Source organism: Sarcophilus harrisii, chromosome 1 (genome assembly GCF_902635505.1).
Source record: "Sarcophilus harrisii chromosome 1, mSarHar1.11, whole genome shotgun sequence".
NCBI lineage: Eukaryota > Metazoa > Chordata > Mammalia > Dasyuromorphia > Dasyuridae > Sarcophilus > Sarcophilus harrisii.
The window spans coordinates 177,843,657-177,860,227 of record NC_045426.1 but is presented as its reverse complement, the minus strand read 5'-3'; the positions used below and the strand labels follow the sequence as shown (position 1 = coordinate 177,860,227).

The 16,571-nt window shown below is 33.6% G+C and overlaps 1 pseudogene; it reads right to left on the bottom strand.

Moving 5' to 3' along the window:
* Positions 1-4,259: 4,259 nt before the first annotated feature.
* Positions 4,260-5,112, bottom strand: LOC100913386 (annotated as a pseudogene).
* Positions 5,113-16,571: the final 11,459 nt, after the last annotated feature.

Sequence of the window (16,571 nt, the reverse complement as noted above, 5' to 3'; positions counted from 1 at the left end):
ATTCTCTTCTGGTTCTCTTCCTATTTGAGTGCTAGATCTTTCTCAAAATAAAATCCTCTAACTATAAAGTCCCCCAGATTCTATGCTTAGTTTTTTTCTCATTTCCCCTTTATGTTATTTCACTTGATGAACTCATTAGCTCCCCTGCATTTAATTGTCATGTCTATGCTAACTATTCTCAGATCTAACTAAACTGCTCAGTCTTTCAACTAACTTCCAATTCAGTTGCCTTTCAGATATCTCAAACTAAAGATCTAATGTACATCTTAAACTCAATATGTAAAAAATGGAACTCATTACCTTTCACCCTAAATACCTTCTTTGTCACCATAGAGCGCAACACTAGTATCACAGCCCCTTGGATTTACAACCTAGAAGTCATTCTAGATCCCTCACTATAACTCACCTTCCCCTCCTGCCCTTATATTTAATCTGCTGTCAAATTTTACTGAATTCACCTTTATAGCATCTCTACTCTCTTCTGATATTACTACTACCCCAGTTCAGATCGATATCCCCTCACACTTGGATTATTGCTATAGCCTGCTGTGGGTCTGCCTGCCTCGATTCTTCATCACTCTGATCCATCCTCCTAAAGCCACTAGAGTGATTTTCCTAAAAGTCAAATCCAATCACAGCACTTGTCTTCTTCCAGTGATTCCCTATTGTCTCTAGGAGCAAACACAAAATGCTCTCTTGAGCATTCAAAGCCCTTCATAACCTTCCTGCTACCTAAAGTTTTCTCACACTTTATGCTTCAATCCAAGGATAATGGCCTCCTCTCTATGCCATGAATGTGATCCTCCATCCCTCAGCTCTGGGATTTTCTCAGGCTCTTCCTATCCTTGGAATACTCCCTCCCTCCTCTATTCCAACTACTGACCTCCCTGTTTTCCTTTAAACCCCAATTTAAAGCCCACTTTCTATTATTCTACTCCTAATTCTATAAACTTCCCTCTGTTAATTATTTCCTATTTACCATATATATAGTTTATTTTTGCATATTATCTCCCTCATTATATTGTAAACTCCTAGACAGCAAAGACTGCCTTTTGCCTCTTTTTGAATCCTCAGCACTTAGCACAGTGCCTAGAGAGAGTAGAGTCTTACAAAGTTTTATTAATTGAGATGAAGAGATTGAATCCCAAGAAGTTAAGTCATTCACCCAATGTCACAGAGGTTATACTGTGATGGAGTTGGTTATTGAACCCAAGTCCTTTGTCTCCAGCAGTCTTATCTTCTCCATCTGTGTATCTCCACTTGTTCTTATTTTGATGGAGATTAATTTGCTGAGAAATAATAGATGAAAACAGAAGTATGCAAGGCATTAACACATAAACCATGGTTACAATTTTTCCTATTCTTAGAGTTTGTTACAGATTTATGATAACAAATGATAACTCCAATACATCTGTTCACAGTGCCTGCTTCCCTGACTATGCTTTAATGACTCACTTGGACTATCCAGCATTGGACACAGGCCATCTCTTTTAACCAGGCTGTGCTCCATGAGGATATATGTGCCCTTGTTAACTACAATTCTCTGAATTTGCTTGAGACAGCAATAGCTGATAGATTAGCACTGCCATAGGCTATAATAAGTATTGTCATATCTCTCCATATAATGCTTGCCTGTGTACTTTTCCATCTATCAGAAAATGGTCAACAAATGCTGAATTTTCAGAGGCCTTTATTAGTTCATAAGTTTATTTATGTGTATATGAAAGCATATATACAAAAACCAAACCATTTCTAAATGGATTGTCTTTTGTTTTGGGACCTCTTTAAAAAATTACAAATGAATCTTTTTGGTCAATATTACAGATATAAGGTCATGTTGAGTGAAGTCTATAGTCTAATAACACCATTAAACATAGTAAGCTGTCCCCAAGTCCATGAATTAAGTTGTATCCATATTCAATTAATCTTTGTAGATGCTTATGTGTAAAAAAAATACTTTGGAAACTTCAAATTATTAAATAAATGTTAATTCTTATTATGATAATTACCTGTTCTATTTTCTAGACAAATATTGATAGCTCACATTAATCTAGAATTTAATAATTCATAAAGTGTTTTTTCTCAAAAGAACTTTTTTAGGGAGGCAGTATAGCTATTATTACCCTCATTTTACAGATTAAATAGCTTACCTACTGTTTTGTTGCTAATAAACCTATAGAAAAGTATCTACAACCCCTGTGGACCTTCTTTCTGACTGAATGCATGTTTCCATTACCAGTCCCTTCTTCCCCTAACTTACTTTTTTGAGCTTTCTTGCCTATGTTGTCTTCCTTTATTAGCATAAAAGTTTATAGAGAGTAAGGATTGTTTTCCTTTTTCTTTGTATTTCTATCCCCAATGTACAGCGTGTTGTTTGGCTTTATAGGTATTTGCTGACTGGCTGATTAGCAGACAGACTACATTTGCCTTTCAGCTATCCTCTTGTAGAAAGAGTATTGAAGATTTCCTTATTTTCTACCCCTGAGAAGATATATAATGAATGCTTTCCCATATATTCATCTTAATAGATTACATCATTTTTGAATAGATTTTTTTTTTCAAATGTATCCTTCTAATTTTCTGACCTTAACAATTGCTGACCTAGTAAATGATTTCCAGATTCATTGATTTCATAGTTTCTAGTACATTAATTTTTATAAAATATATTTCCCTTATTCTTTTTGTTCATAGTTTAAATTTCAATAGTTTGCTTTTTCTAATATCCAGATTTTAGTATTGATCGTTAATAGTACTAATTTGCCATCAATTTCATCAGTCTAAACCTTAGCTTTATTTATAGGTCAGAAGTTTAAGTTTAAATAAAAAAATTAAGTTGAAGTATCAGGCACTGAGGATACAAAAAAAGCAAAAGCAGGACCTGTTTTTAAGGAATGTACATTTTAATGGAGGAGAAAAAATGTAAATAAAGTTCTTATGAAATATATACAGAGTAGTTGGAAGTAGAAAATGCTTTGTTTGACATTCAAGCCCTTCACACACTAATGCCTCTTACTTTTCTAGTCTTCTTAGACCTTATTCCCTGACATGCAGTTTTTGATCCAATGGCATTGATCCCTTAGCTGTTTCATGAACAAATTACTCCATCTCTTGGCTCTGGACATTGATTAGATATCAAAGATGCTAAGGTCATTCACTGCATACTCTGCCATCACCATTTGACTTTTATCTTGATGCTATACTTTAATGACTCTATAAGAGAAAATGAGACTGACATTGTACAATTTTGTCTCCCTTAAATCCAAGAATGTCATTGGTCCTCTTAGAAAAGGAAAGACAAACAACTAAATCTTATCTTTACAGGAAGCCTTTCTTAGCCCCTTATAATTTCTAGTGTCTTTCCTCTTTTAATTGTTTTTTTTATTTATTCTATTTATAAGTAGTTTTGTATATATTAGTTTGTCTTTCCCAACAAACTGTAAACTCTTTGAGGGCAAAAACTATCTTTTACCTCTTTTTCTATCCCCAAGACTTGGTATAGTGCTTACCACATAGACACTATAAATCTATAAATATTTGATTGATCGAAGCATTAACATTAAAAGGATCAAAGTAAGACTTTTTGTAGAAGTGACATTTTAGCTCAGGCCAGAAGGAAGCCAGGGAAGCTAAGGAAAAAAAGTAAGTAGGCAAAGCATTCTAGGCATATGGAATAGACAATGAAAATGCACTGAAGAAGAAGGGTGCTTCTGTCTGTACAAGCCTGCTGATTATAATGTTAGAGAGTTGCCTGGGACACTGAAAAGTTAAGTGACTTGCTCAGTTTACATCACAGGAAGAACCTGGACCCAGATCTTTCTAACTGAAATTCACAATCTAGCTATTTTGCATGTAGCCTCTCTTGCTAATATTATACTCGTAGAGTAAAATAAATAAACACAATAATAACAATATGGATCCAAATAAAAGTCTAGAATATGAAAAGAAATGATGAGGAATAATATAAATGAAAGGGTCATAGCATTAATAACCCTAAAATAGACGACAACTTTCAATTCTTCTAATTTACTGGTTCCTTCTCTGCTGACTATACACAAGCCCAAATCTATCCCATTCTTACACAAAATAACCACAATAAACTTCCATCCTTCTAGTTATCCATGTGACTGTGAATACTCTGTCCCAAAGAATATAAGTTTTGATGCATGAAACTCACAAGATATGTTTGGGTTTATAGACCAGATTTCTTTTTTTTTTCCCCTTAGGACAAGTTAATAGAGCTACAGAATATCCCATAGGCTCAAGTTCAGAAGGATGACTATGGTACAAACATTGTTAACAGCACTTGGTCATTAAGAATAAGAAAGAAAGACACTTAAGCAAGAGGCAAACTCAGCCAGTTGGCTTTCTGCCTTGAGGGAGGGAGAAATGGTCTTGAAGAAAAGGACACATCCAGCTCCACATGAAAGCTTGGAAAAGATGGAGCACGTTCATTCATGGTCTACGACTAGGCCCCCTGAGGAGGCATTCTTGGCTACAGAGAGCAGCTCACTACTGCTTGGAGAAGTATTCTTTGCTGTCCTGAACTTCTGGTTTGATAGTCTCACTCCCAAGTTTCCAGCCAGCAGGGAACACTTCCCTGTGCTTGTCTGTGAACTGGAAGCTCTGGACAAGCTAGAGCATTTCATCTACAGAGCGACCCACGGGAATGTCATTGATGGTGATCTAGCGAAGAATGCCCTTATCAGCAATGATGAAGAGATCCCTGAATGAAACTCTTTCATTGGCTTTTAAACTGATAGGACCATAATCCTAAGCAATAGTTCATTTCTGGCCAGACAGGAAGGGGATATTCACAACTCCCAGGCTACCATTCTTCTTGACTGTGTTGACCCAGGTCAGGTGACGGAAGTATGAGTCCACTGAAGCACCAATCCCTTGGCAGTTGAGTTTCTTAAATTCTTGAGTTCAGTCACTGAATGCAATAATCCCTATGGAACACACAAAGGTGAAGTCCAAGGAGTAGAACAACAACGCATCGTGTTTTTCTCTGTAGTCTGAAATGCTGATGTCTTTGAACTGCCAATCGGACATAACAGATATAGCCTTGGAATTGGGGGCTGGGAACCCAATTTTGACATTTTCCACCAACATGTTGATAGCAACAGCAGGGCTCAGCAGCCAACTTCAGGAGAAAGACAGACATGTGAGGAGGAGCAGTAGAACTTAGACTTGTTCTACTTTGGCTCTCATTGATAAACGAACAGTGGGTCCCAGTCCAAAACTGTTTGGTCCTTGTTTGGTCTCTGAATGCTCAGAATGAGTGTAAATATCAAATGTTTCTGTTTTGACTAGAAACTCTGAGAGTCTTCCCCTCTCAACTTGATTTTCTTTTGACTCTGTAAAAGAAACCATTCTTCAGGCAGCTATATGGTGTAGTGGATAGAGCACCATCCTGCAGTCAGGGAGACCGGAGTTCAAATATAGCATGGGATACTCAACACTTACTAGCTGTATAATTCTGGATAAGTCATTTACAAAGTCATCCAACAAAAAAAGGGAGCTATTCTTTGTCCCATTTTTTTAACTAGTCTTAAATCACTGAATGGGACAAACTGAGACCTGGGAAAGATCTCAGCTTAAAAAGACCTATATCTCCCACTGCATCCAGGACCGTTGCCAATGGTCCTGATCTCTATCTTGCCACTCGTTCCAGATGGCTCTGAAGGAGAATGTGAGGCTGGTGAGTTTGCACCAGCAAAGTGAAGCTTTCCTCATTTAAATCCAATTCACTTGCAAGTCATGACATTACCTTTCTGATGTCACGGTTCTCTTCAAGAATAACAGACAAACAAGTGGTTTGTAATTTCTTTCTCTACAATTCTTACAAGCATTTTCACCTCACTCATTCAATTCAGTCCTGTAGTGTAGTTGTGGTCAATAGCTCAATAATGAATGAATCTTCATAACCCCATTAATTATAGCACATCAGGCCCTTTTATTCTCCACTCCCTCCCAAAGCCTATCTAAGCTCATATTCTTTGTTTCCATGATACTATCATTCCATTTCATTCTTTGTAGTCTTCTCTTTTAGCCTTCAAACTTTCCCAGCAACAGAGACTTTTTGAATTTCTTCTCCTTATGTGACCAAAATATTTAAACTTCAACTCAGAATTTATTCTTTCAATGAACAGTCTGAATTAATTTTAGTATTGATTGATCTCCTTGAAATCTGAGACTCACAAAATTTTTCTCTAGTGTCACAATAATTTGAAAGCTTCAATTCATATAGCATTCAACTTTCCTTATGATCCCATTACTAATGGGAAAAAAAAACATAACATATGGACTCTTGTAAGCAAGTCAATGTTTCGGCTTTTTAGTATTCTGCCCAGATTTTCCCATAATTTTATTCCAAGAAGCAAATATCTTTTTTTAATTTCATGGCTGCAATCACCGTTTGCATAGATTGCTGAGCCCAAGAATATAAAATCTGGCATGGCTTCCATTTATTTTCCCTCTGTTTGCTAGAAAGTGATGAGACTACTTGCTATGATCATAGGTTCTTCTTAAAATGTTAATAATCTTCAAGCCAGTTTTTGCACTTTCTTTTTTCACACTCATCAAAAGGCTTCCTAATACTTCTTTATGCAATCAAAGGAATATCATCTGCATATCTGAAATCATTGATCTTTCTCACAGCAACATTAAATCTACCTTTTATTTTGTCCAGCCTGGTGTTTCACATGATGTAGTCTGCATATTAATTCATTAAATAAGATAACAATATATAGCCTTGTCATATTCCTTTCATGATCTTAAATCAAATGATTGTTCCATATTAAGTTCTAACTGTTCCTTCTAGATCTGCACAGATTCCACAAGAGACAAGTAAAATGATCTGTACTTCCATCTCTTTGAATTTTTGACATATTTTGTTGTAATCCACACAGCAAAAGTATAGTTTCTGAATCAGAAATAGAATCAACTAAAAAACTATTAGAAACAATTCACAACTTTAGAAAAATTGAAGGATCCAAAATAAATCCACACAAATCATCAGCCTTTTTATATGATACCAGCAAAGTCCAGTAGTAAGCGATACAAAGAGAAATTCCATTTAAAATAATTGTAGATGATATAAAATATTTGGGAGTCTACCTGCCAAGACAAACTCAGGAACTATATGAACAAAATTGCAAAACACTTTCCACACAACTAATGTCAGAATTAATCAATTGGAAAAATATCAAGTGCTAATTAGCATTTAGCATGAGTTAATATAATAAAAATGATAACACTACCTAAATTAATCTACTTATTTACAGCCATACCAATCAAACTCCCAAGAAATTATTTTACAGAGATAGAAAAAAATAATAACAGATAATAATAAATAAATAAAAGGTCAAGAATTTCAAGGCAATTAATGAAAAATGCTAATTAATAGCTATATTATAAAGCAGACTTCATCAAAAATCATTTATACTGGCTAAGAAACAGAGTAGTCAATCAGTGGAAGAGGTTAGGTTCATTAGAAGAGGTTATGTTGACACAATACTCAATGACTATAGTAATCTAGTGTTTGATACACCCAAAGACCCCAGCTTTAGGGATAAGAACTCACTATTTGACAAAAATTGTTGGGAAAATTGGAAATTAGTAGGGTAAAAACTAGGCATTGACCCACACTTAACACCCCATACCAAGATAAAGTCAAAATGGGTTCATGATTTAGACATAAAAAGTGATACTATAAGCAAATTAGTAGAACAAAGGATAGTTTACCTCTCATATCTATAGAGAAAGAAGGAATTTATGGCCAAAGAAGAAATAGAGTGCATTATGAATGCAAAATGGATAATTTTGATTATATTAAGTTTAAAAGTTTTTGTACAAACAAAATCAAAGCAGACAAGATTAGAAGGGAAGCAATAAATTGGGAAGACATTTTTACATCCAAGAGTTCTGATAAAGGCCTCATTTCTAAAATATGTAGAGAATTAACTCAATTTTTTTAGAATTCAATCCATTCTCCAATTGATAAATGGTCAAAGGATATGAGCAGACAATTTTAAATAAAGAAGTTAAAACCATTTATAGTCATCTGAAAAAAATACTCTAAATCATTATTGGTCAGAGAAATGCAAATTAAGACAACCCAGAGCTACCACTACATACCTCTCAGATTGGCTAAGATGACAGGAAAAGATAATGATGAATTTTGGAGGGGATGTGGGAAAACTGGGACACTAATACATGGTTAGTGGAGTTGTGAACTAATCCAACCATTCTGGAGAACAATTTGGAACTAAGCCCAAAAGGCTATCAAACTGTGCATACCCTTTGATCTAACAATGCCTCTATTGGGCCTGTATCCCAAAGAGATCATAAAAAAGAGAAAAGGACTCACATGTAAAAAAAACAAAAAGTTTGTAGTAGTCCTTTTTGTAGTGGCAAGAAATTGGAAACTGAGTGAATGCTCATCAGTTGGAGAATGGCTGAATAACTTATGAATATGAATGTAATGGAATATTACTATTCTATAAAAATGATCAACAGACTGATTTTAGAAAGGCCTGAAGACTTAGCTGAACTGATGCTAAGTGAAGTGAGTATAACCAGGAGAATATTGTACATGGCAACAACAAGATTATATAAGGATCAATTTTTATGGATATAACTCTTTTCAACAATAAGGTGATTCAGGCCAGTTCCAATGGGTTGTGAGAGAGAGTCATCTGCATCCCGATAGAGGAATAGAAGAATTGCATATGTTTGACATATATTGGTTTGCTGGACATCTCCAGAGGAGTGGGGGGAAGAAAAAAAATTGGAACACAAGGTTTTGCAAGGTTGAATGTTGGAAATTACCTATGCATATTTTTTTAAAAAGCTCTTAAAAAAGAGAGTAACCCCCCCAAAAAAGAATCAGAAGTACATTTATGTCTACCTATAAGATCAATAATCACACCATTGTGTTCATTAATGATGTTTAAATATTTCTTGTTTAGTTCTTCTGTATATTTTTGCCACCTTTTATTAATCTCTTCTAATTCTAAGTCCTTTTCAATCCAGATGTGTGAACTGAATTAATTACATTTGGCCTTGAATATTGCAATAGACTTATAATAAAATTCCCAGCTTCATGTGTCTTCCTATTCCAAGTCATCCTCCATAACACTTTCAAGGTGATTTTCCTAACATGTATGACTGTCACATTTATAGGCAATAAATTACAATGGTTCTTTATTACCTTGCAGATCTTAGTATCATAGAATTAGAGCTCAAAAAAATCTTTTAAGTCACTGAGTTTAAATCCTCATTTTACATTAGATTAAAAGGTCCTCATTAGATTGTAAGCTCCCTATGCCATTTTTTGTCTTTTTTTTTAATCACATATTTAGAATTTAACACATTGACTAGCTTATAGTAAAAACTTAATAAATATTTATTAAATATAATAGAATTTTGTGAATGAAAAATTATACCTCACAGAAGCTAATTAATTTACCTAAGTGTTCAAAGTAGGATGTAAACTCAAATCTTCCTGACTCCAAGCCTAGGATCCTATATATACCATATCACTTGTGCCTCACATTTTAAGTTCTTTTTCATCTGGCCTCTTCTTACCTTTTAATATAATACTCTTTTCTGTATAGTCCCATTTGATGATCTAATGATATTATACCACTTGTTCCTCAAATGTTACATTCCATCTCTTATCTCCCTATTTTTTCACTGGCTGGCCTCCATGCCTTCAGTATTCTCCCTCTTCATTTTCAACTCAGAATCAGTGGTACCTTTTAAGATTTAACTTAAACACCAACTTTCCAAGGATGCATTCCCCATTTTCCCAGTTTTCCCTCTAAGGTCATCTACCTACTGTCTGTGTTGTATATGCCATATATTGTCTCACCATTAGAATGTAAAATCCTTGAGAACAGGGACTCTGTGCTTTTTCTTTGTATTTTACCAATGCTTAGAATAACACATAATTAAGTAAGTACTTAATAAATGGTTGTTGACTGATCCTTGAAACTATTTCATCAATGATTTAAAAAAAAGAAAAGGAAAGCAGAAATATTGATTAGCAAGGAATAAAAGCAATAGTAGTCTATAATTTGATGAGCTCAATAACATAAATTACTTGGAGAAGAACCCACTTTTTGAAAGTGATGAGAAAACTGAAAAACAGTTTGTTAGAAATTAGGTTTAGGCCAACATCTTATACCACTTACAAAAATGAATATGTAATCTAAATATTAGAAAGAAAAGCTAGGAAACAATGAGACCAGGTCTAATTTACTGCTAGGACAAAGGAAAAAAGTCTTTACTGAACAAGGATCAAAGAGATTGTAAAAGATAAACATTTTTGACTAGATAAAATGTTTAAAAACTTTTTGCACAAATAAAATCTTTGATCCAAGAATTAGAAAAGAAAATATAGAGGAAAAAAACACAATAAAAGATATTCCTCAAGAGAAAAGTCACTAAAAGGTATGAAAAAAATGTACATATCAAAATATGATCCTAAATCATTAATAGAAAAAAAAGAAAAAATTAAAACAATTTCAAGGCTTCATTTCACACAGTATAAATTGTCAAAGACAATAATAAATAATGAAATTCAAAAGGAGAGGACCTTTGGGAAGACAGATACATTTATATTCCATGAAAGGCAATTAAGACAAATCATTTAATAAACCACCCTTACTTGTTCACCTATGATTTCCACTTTAAGAAAATGAGAAAGAAACAATAAATGTGTACATGAGTATATGTGGGGTAGGTGTATGTATAAATATATGTATCTGTATACATATGCTATATATATCACATTAAAATGATACATGAAATATATCATTTATATATATGTATCATCATATATAAGCACTTTTTGTGATAGCAAGGAATTAGAAGCAATAGAAACAAAGTAAGAAAAAGGGACTTATTGATTGGGGAATGCCTGAAAAACTTAGGATATATGATAATAAAATGTGTGGACAATGATTATGAGGGATTCATAGAAAATAGGAAGTTTTGTATGAAATGATGCAGAGTACAATAAATAGAATAGAATAAAAAAGCAAATATATTCAACTACCATGATATTTATGAGAATATCACTAAAAATAAAGTTAAACCATATTAAGTTCAAGATCAGTTAAGGTTTGCAAAAGATAATGAAACATCACTGACTTTTTTTTTTTTACAATTTCCCCTGAGATTACAATTTTTTTTCAATGAATTTCTCATTATTTTGTCTATTTCTATAAAGAAATCCCTTGATAAATTTGGTGGGCATAATTCTTAATCTATAATTAGTTTAGGTAATAGTAATCATTTATTATAATGGCATTAATTGTCCAAGAGCAATGAACATTCCTCTGATTATCCATCTTTAGTTCTGTTAGGAGTGTCTTGTAATTTTATTTATTGATGAGCTCAATAAAATAAATTACTTGGAGAAGAACTCACTTTTTGAAAACTATTGATGAAAAAAACTGGAAAACAGGTATTTTTGTTTGTTTGTTTGTTTTGTTTTTGGCTGTAGTAATTGAAGTTAAGTGATTTGCCCAAGGTCACATAGCCAGGAAGTGTTAACTGTCTGAGGCAAGATTTGAACTCAGGCCCTCCTGACTTCAGGGCTGGTGCTCTATCTACTACCCCACCTTGCTGCTCCTATTAAACCAGATTTTTTTTTTTTTTTTTGCATTTTGAAATTATTTTAAATAGTATTTCTTTTTATTATTACTCTCAGTTTTTTAAATTGTTCTCTTTTTATTTAATAGTTATACAATATAAGAGTTGGATTTTGCATAGGTACAGCTGTGTTCCTGTCCATTGTACAAGAGGAAAAGAACAGCCTGTAGTAAAGCTTCTAGGTGCCTAATCTTGGGGTATGGGAAGGCCTTTCCTTGTAGCTAGCTGTGATTGGGTGTGTATTCTGCCAGTCACTGTGTGTGTGTGTGTGTGTGTGTGTGTGTGTGTGTTTGCTGGAATTTTCAAGAAGTATCTCATTTCTAATATCAAACCTGAACTAACAGGAAAGTAATGTTAGATCTACAAATTAAACCCACATTTCACTGAACCTCCCATGTCATAAGGAAATGTGCTATGGTAAAGAAATGGAAATGTGCTTAGAATTCATAGTAACTAAGAATTTTTCTCCCATACACACACACACACACATACACACACACACACACACACACACACACACACACACACACACCATTCTGCCTCTGAAGCAGATTTGTTGCTTCCCACAGATTTGTTGCACTGATCTACTCAGCTCATGTTGCCATCTGCTCCTTTTCCAATGAATTGCAGCTACTCCTGGCTTCTTATCCATTAGGGTCTGTTTAAAGCTCTTTTGTGAGTCAGTCTATAACCTCAGGGATTTTCTACTCTTTTGTGAATCAAATCCATAGCCCAAGACCAGACAGAACAGCAAAAATTTGTGTCAAGTCCGTCTTTCAGACTAAATCTTTCTGAGTGGCAACTACACAAGGTCTTTTCAGATTTGAGGAAAAATAATCCTTTCAGCTTAGATCCAGTCTCAGGCAACCTGCACTGAGGCCATACAAATTTTCTGGAGCCTGACTTAGCAACATTAAAGGGAAAAGACGAAATTGGATGTGGGTCTTGGATGTGGAAACTGCAACAAATTCCATACTCTTATTACACAAATATTTCTCGAATTGAATGGAATTGAATTAAAAAGAACGTGTTAAGGGCACTCTGAATAAACTCAAAGTCTGTAGCAAAAAGCCAGATTTAATATCTTAACAGTATTGCTGTATAATAATCATTGTGGTTTCCAAAAGATCACATATTTTTGACCATAGAAGTAATTAATAATAGTATAATGCAGTTATTTTAAAAATAAACTAGATATTTAAAGTTCATTTGACCTCTGTATCAAAGCATTTTAAATTTGACATTAGTTTTCTCTTAAAGCATTTTAGAAGAGTGAATTTCAAACTGAAGTTAATAATAATTCAAAGGTCAAGAGAAGAACCAATGAACACAATTTTCTCATAGTCTCATTGCTAATGCATGCTAAATTAAGTCATCTAAATACATGTATTAAGGAAATTCCTCTTTATAACAGCAGCCTTTCTATTTTATTTTATTTTATTTTTGTGACCCATAGTGAAGGAAGATTGACATTGATTTAATGAGAGATATAACAACTTCTGCCTGAATAAAAATATGGCACTGTTTGGGGAAATGCCTAACAGATGTTCTGAGTCCTCATGACAAGGAAGACAGCAGCAGCTTGTAAAACAGAGAGAGGGAGAAAGTGATGGACTTCCGGTTTCATCTATCTCTTACACTATGTTGTATTAACTGTCGTATTACATTGAGAAAAGCATGAATCCATACATCATACTTGATGGATAAGTGAAGAGTGAGAAATGATTTAGAAAAGAATGTCTCCATCAAGAAATGCCACCGAAACAAAGATTTATTCAGTTGCTTCCCCTCCTCCCCACCATTAGCACAATCTCCGAAGTTATGTTTCAATATATTTATTTTTCACATTTACATTGAGTGAATTGCTTACCTTGGAATTTATGGAGCTTTTCCTGTAATGTCTTTGACAACTTTATAAATGTGCTTGGAGGGGGACAGATACCAAGAGAGCTAACAGCATCTCAGTAATATTATAAAATTTGAATTCCAAGACTTTGGAAATGATTTGGACTTCCCCTCACAATGTCGTTTTGTCTCTGAAAAATACATCACTTCTATTTGTGTATGGATATACACATATTAGTAAACATACGTATATACATATAAACATAAATGTATATATGCATACTTGTATGTGTGTATTTATAAGGTTTTCAAATCTTTCTACAAGTATTATCTCAGGAAGTGGGGAGATGGTATTATGCACCCAATTTTATAAATGAAAAAAACTGAGGCAGATAGAAGTTTAAGTGACTACCAGGATCACACAACTAGCAGATTTGAGCTCAGGTGGGTATTTCTGAAGCATTAGTCTTAGAAGACTGAGAATTTGTCCCATTAATAGGGGAAAATCAGAGATAATTATTATATTATTGCTGATTTGAAAATAAATTAACAATTCTTTAAAAAAATAAACAAAAGATAAGTAAAATGTAGAAGAGTATGCTTTGTTGTACTTGTACATGGGAGTAATGACATAAAAGTTCTTTCTCCTTTTTTCCTCCTCATTTCCTCCCTCCTTTTTTATCTCCCTCTTTTCAGATTCCCCCCTCTTTTTTTTCATCTTTCTTCATTATCATTTGATCTGCTTCAATAGAGTCAAGCCTGCTAGTGAATTTTTAAAAGTCTTTTCAATTTACCAGTTCTTTGAATAGTATAATTTTATGATAGATTTCAAAAGAGTTACCTTTTAATTGAGTAATGCTGATATTTGAAAGTAAATGTTTGCTTTTAATTTCTGGGCTGATAGAGAAGTGAAAACAATATATATATATATATATATATATATATATATATATATATATATATATATAATTTTGGGTTCTTTAAACACAATAGTGAGGAAATATTTTCATTTGCTTTTTCTAAAATTGCAGTTTTGCATTTAGATATACATAGCATTCATTTTATATCCTTGTAATGTTACAATCACAGAGTTTAGACTGATAATTAGTCAATCAATTAATAAGCATTTATTAAGCTTCTACTATGTGTCAGATTTTGTAATTCATGGTTCAGTCATGTGTGGTACAGTATAGTTTTTATAATGATATGAAAATATTTTGAAGTAAATATTTGAACTGCAAGATAACAGAGAAGTAAAAGTATGAGAAGGAACAAATTGGAAAAGCCCCAAAGTCAGAGAATTACATGTAGGAAAAAAAAAAAAAAAAAAAAAAAAACATCAAGGGGAGGAGTTGGGAAGGAGGCCAGGATTATTTCAATAGAAATATATTTAAGGGATCTAAGAGACAGATTTGAAAGTAACAGTTATAACCACTGTAGCTTTATCTCTCTGGTTATGGATAGAAATAGTCACTAATTCAACAATTAATTATTGAGCACCTATTTTATTGAAGGGTTTGTTTGAATCACTATGGGAGATTATAAAGGTAGATAAGGAATAGTCTATGCCATTAAGGCATTTCCAATCTAATTAAGTACATTATACACAAAAGTATCCACGTGATTAAGACATAGGTTCTAGAGAGCAAGAGACATTGGGACAGAGACAGAGACAGAGAGACACAGCAAGAAACAAAGAGACAGAGATCATTTTTTGACTTAGGGTTACATGGAGATTACTTGGACAAAGTAATATTTGAGGTGAATCCTGAAAGATGGATATAGAATTTTTGTAGAAAGATTTGGTGTTGAAGATTTTTTTTTTTTTTTTATGAGAATGAACTGAGCCAAAAATTCAGTGCCCTAAAAGGTCCTTTTTGGAAAGAGCTTAAGAGATCCTGAAGTTTAGTAAGGTTGTTAAAAGACATTTCCCAATAATTGATTATAGCTAGTTTATAAAAGGCTGCTAGGTGGCAGAATGCCAGACCTAGACTCAGAAAGACTAATTTTTCTGAGTTCAAATCTGGTTGCAGACATTTACTGGTAGTGGCCCTGGGCAAACCACTTAAATCTGTTTGTCTCAGTTTCCTCATCTGTAAAATGAACTAGAAAAGAAAATGGAAAACCACTTCAGTATCTCTCCCAAGGAAATGCTAAATAGGGTCATAAAGCATCAGGCACAACTGAAAATGACTGAACAATAACAAAAGTTTATTAAAAGACTTCAGTGTTAGGAAAAAGGGGATAGGACTTTATGAGTTAAGGAATAGTTTGTTAATGAAAACATTTGAATGAGAGATTGACTTGAAGCTCCATTTTGTAAAAACTAATCTGACAGAATTATTTTATTTGAATTAAGAAAGGAAGAAACTACTCTCTGAGAGCCCAATTAGGAATCAATTACAGGATTATAGTCAAGAGATAATGAGAGCTGAACTGATCTGATAGTAGAGGCAATGAAAAGAAAGGAATAAAAAACAGAATTTGAAAGAAAGAATCTATAAAATTGGATGAATGTGATTTGATGTGGAAGAGTTAAAGATGTCTGAAGATTTAGACTAAGTAAAAGTGACATGCCATTTATCAAAACAGGGGATTCGTAAGGGAACTCTACATTGTGGGAGAGAGATTGTGAATTCTGATTTGCTATACCAGAGATGCCTGTCCCTAATCCTAAGTAACACTCTTAATTTTTCCAGCTCTTAAGCTACTAAGCATTGCTTGAAGAAAGTTATGAAACTCATGAAATGTGTTCAGTATAAATATATGCTATCTGTTTCCAAATGGATCCTCCCAAATGATCAGGAATCTTTATATTCACTTCCCTATTCCATTCTCTAATAGTGACAATTCCAAAACTTCTACTTAGAACTGAAACCATCCTTTATAGGAAGTAAACTAAACGATGAACCTAATTCCCTTCTCTGTCTCAGAGACTGAAATTTCAGAGAATAATGTAGGGTTATGTTTTCTATTTGTGTGTCTGGGAGAAGCAAGTTTGTATATTTTTGACTATACCTTCTGAAGTAAATATTTATTTGTAAAAGCTAATACAACTATTA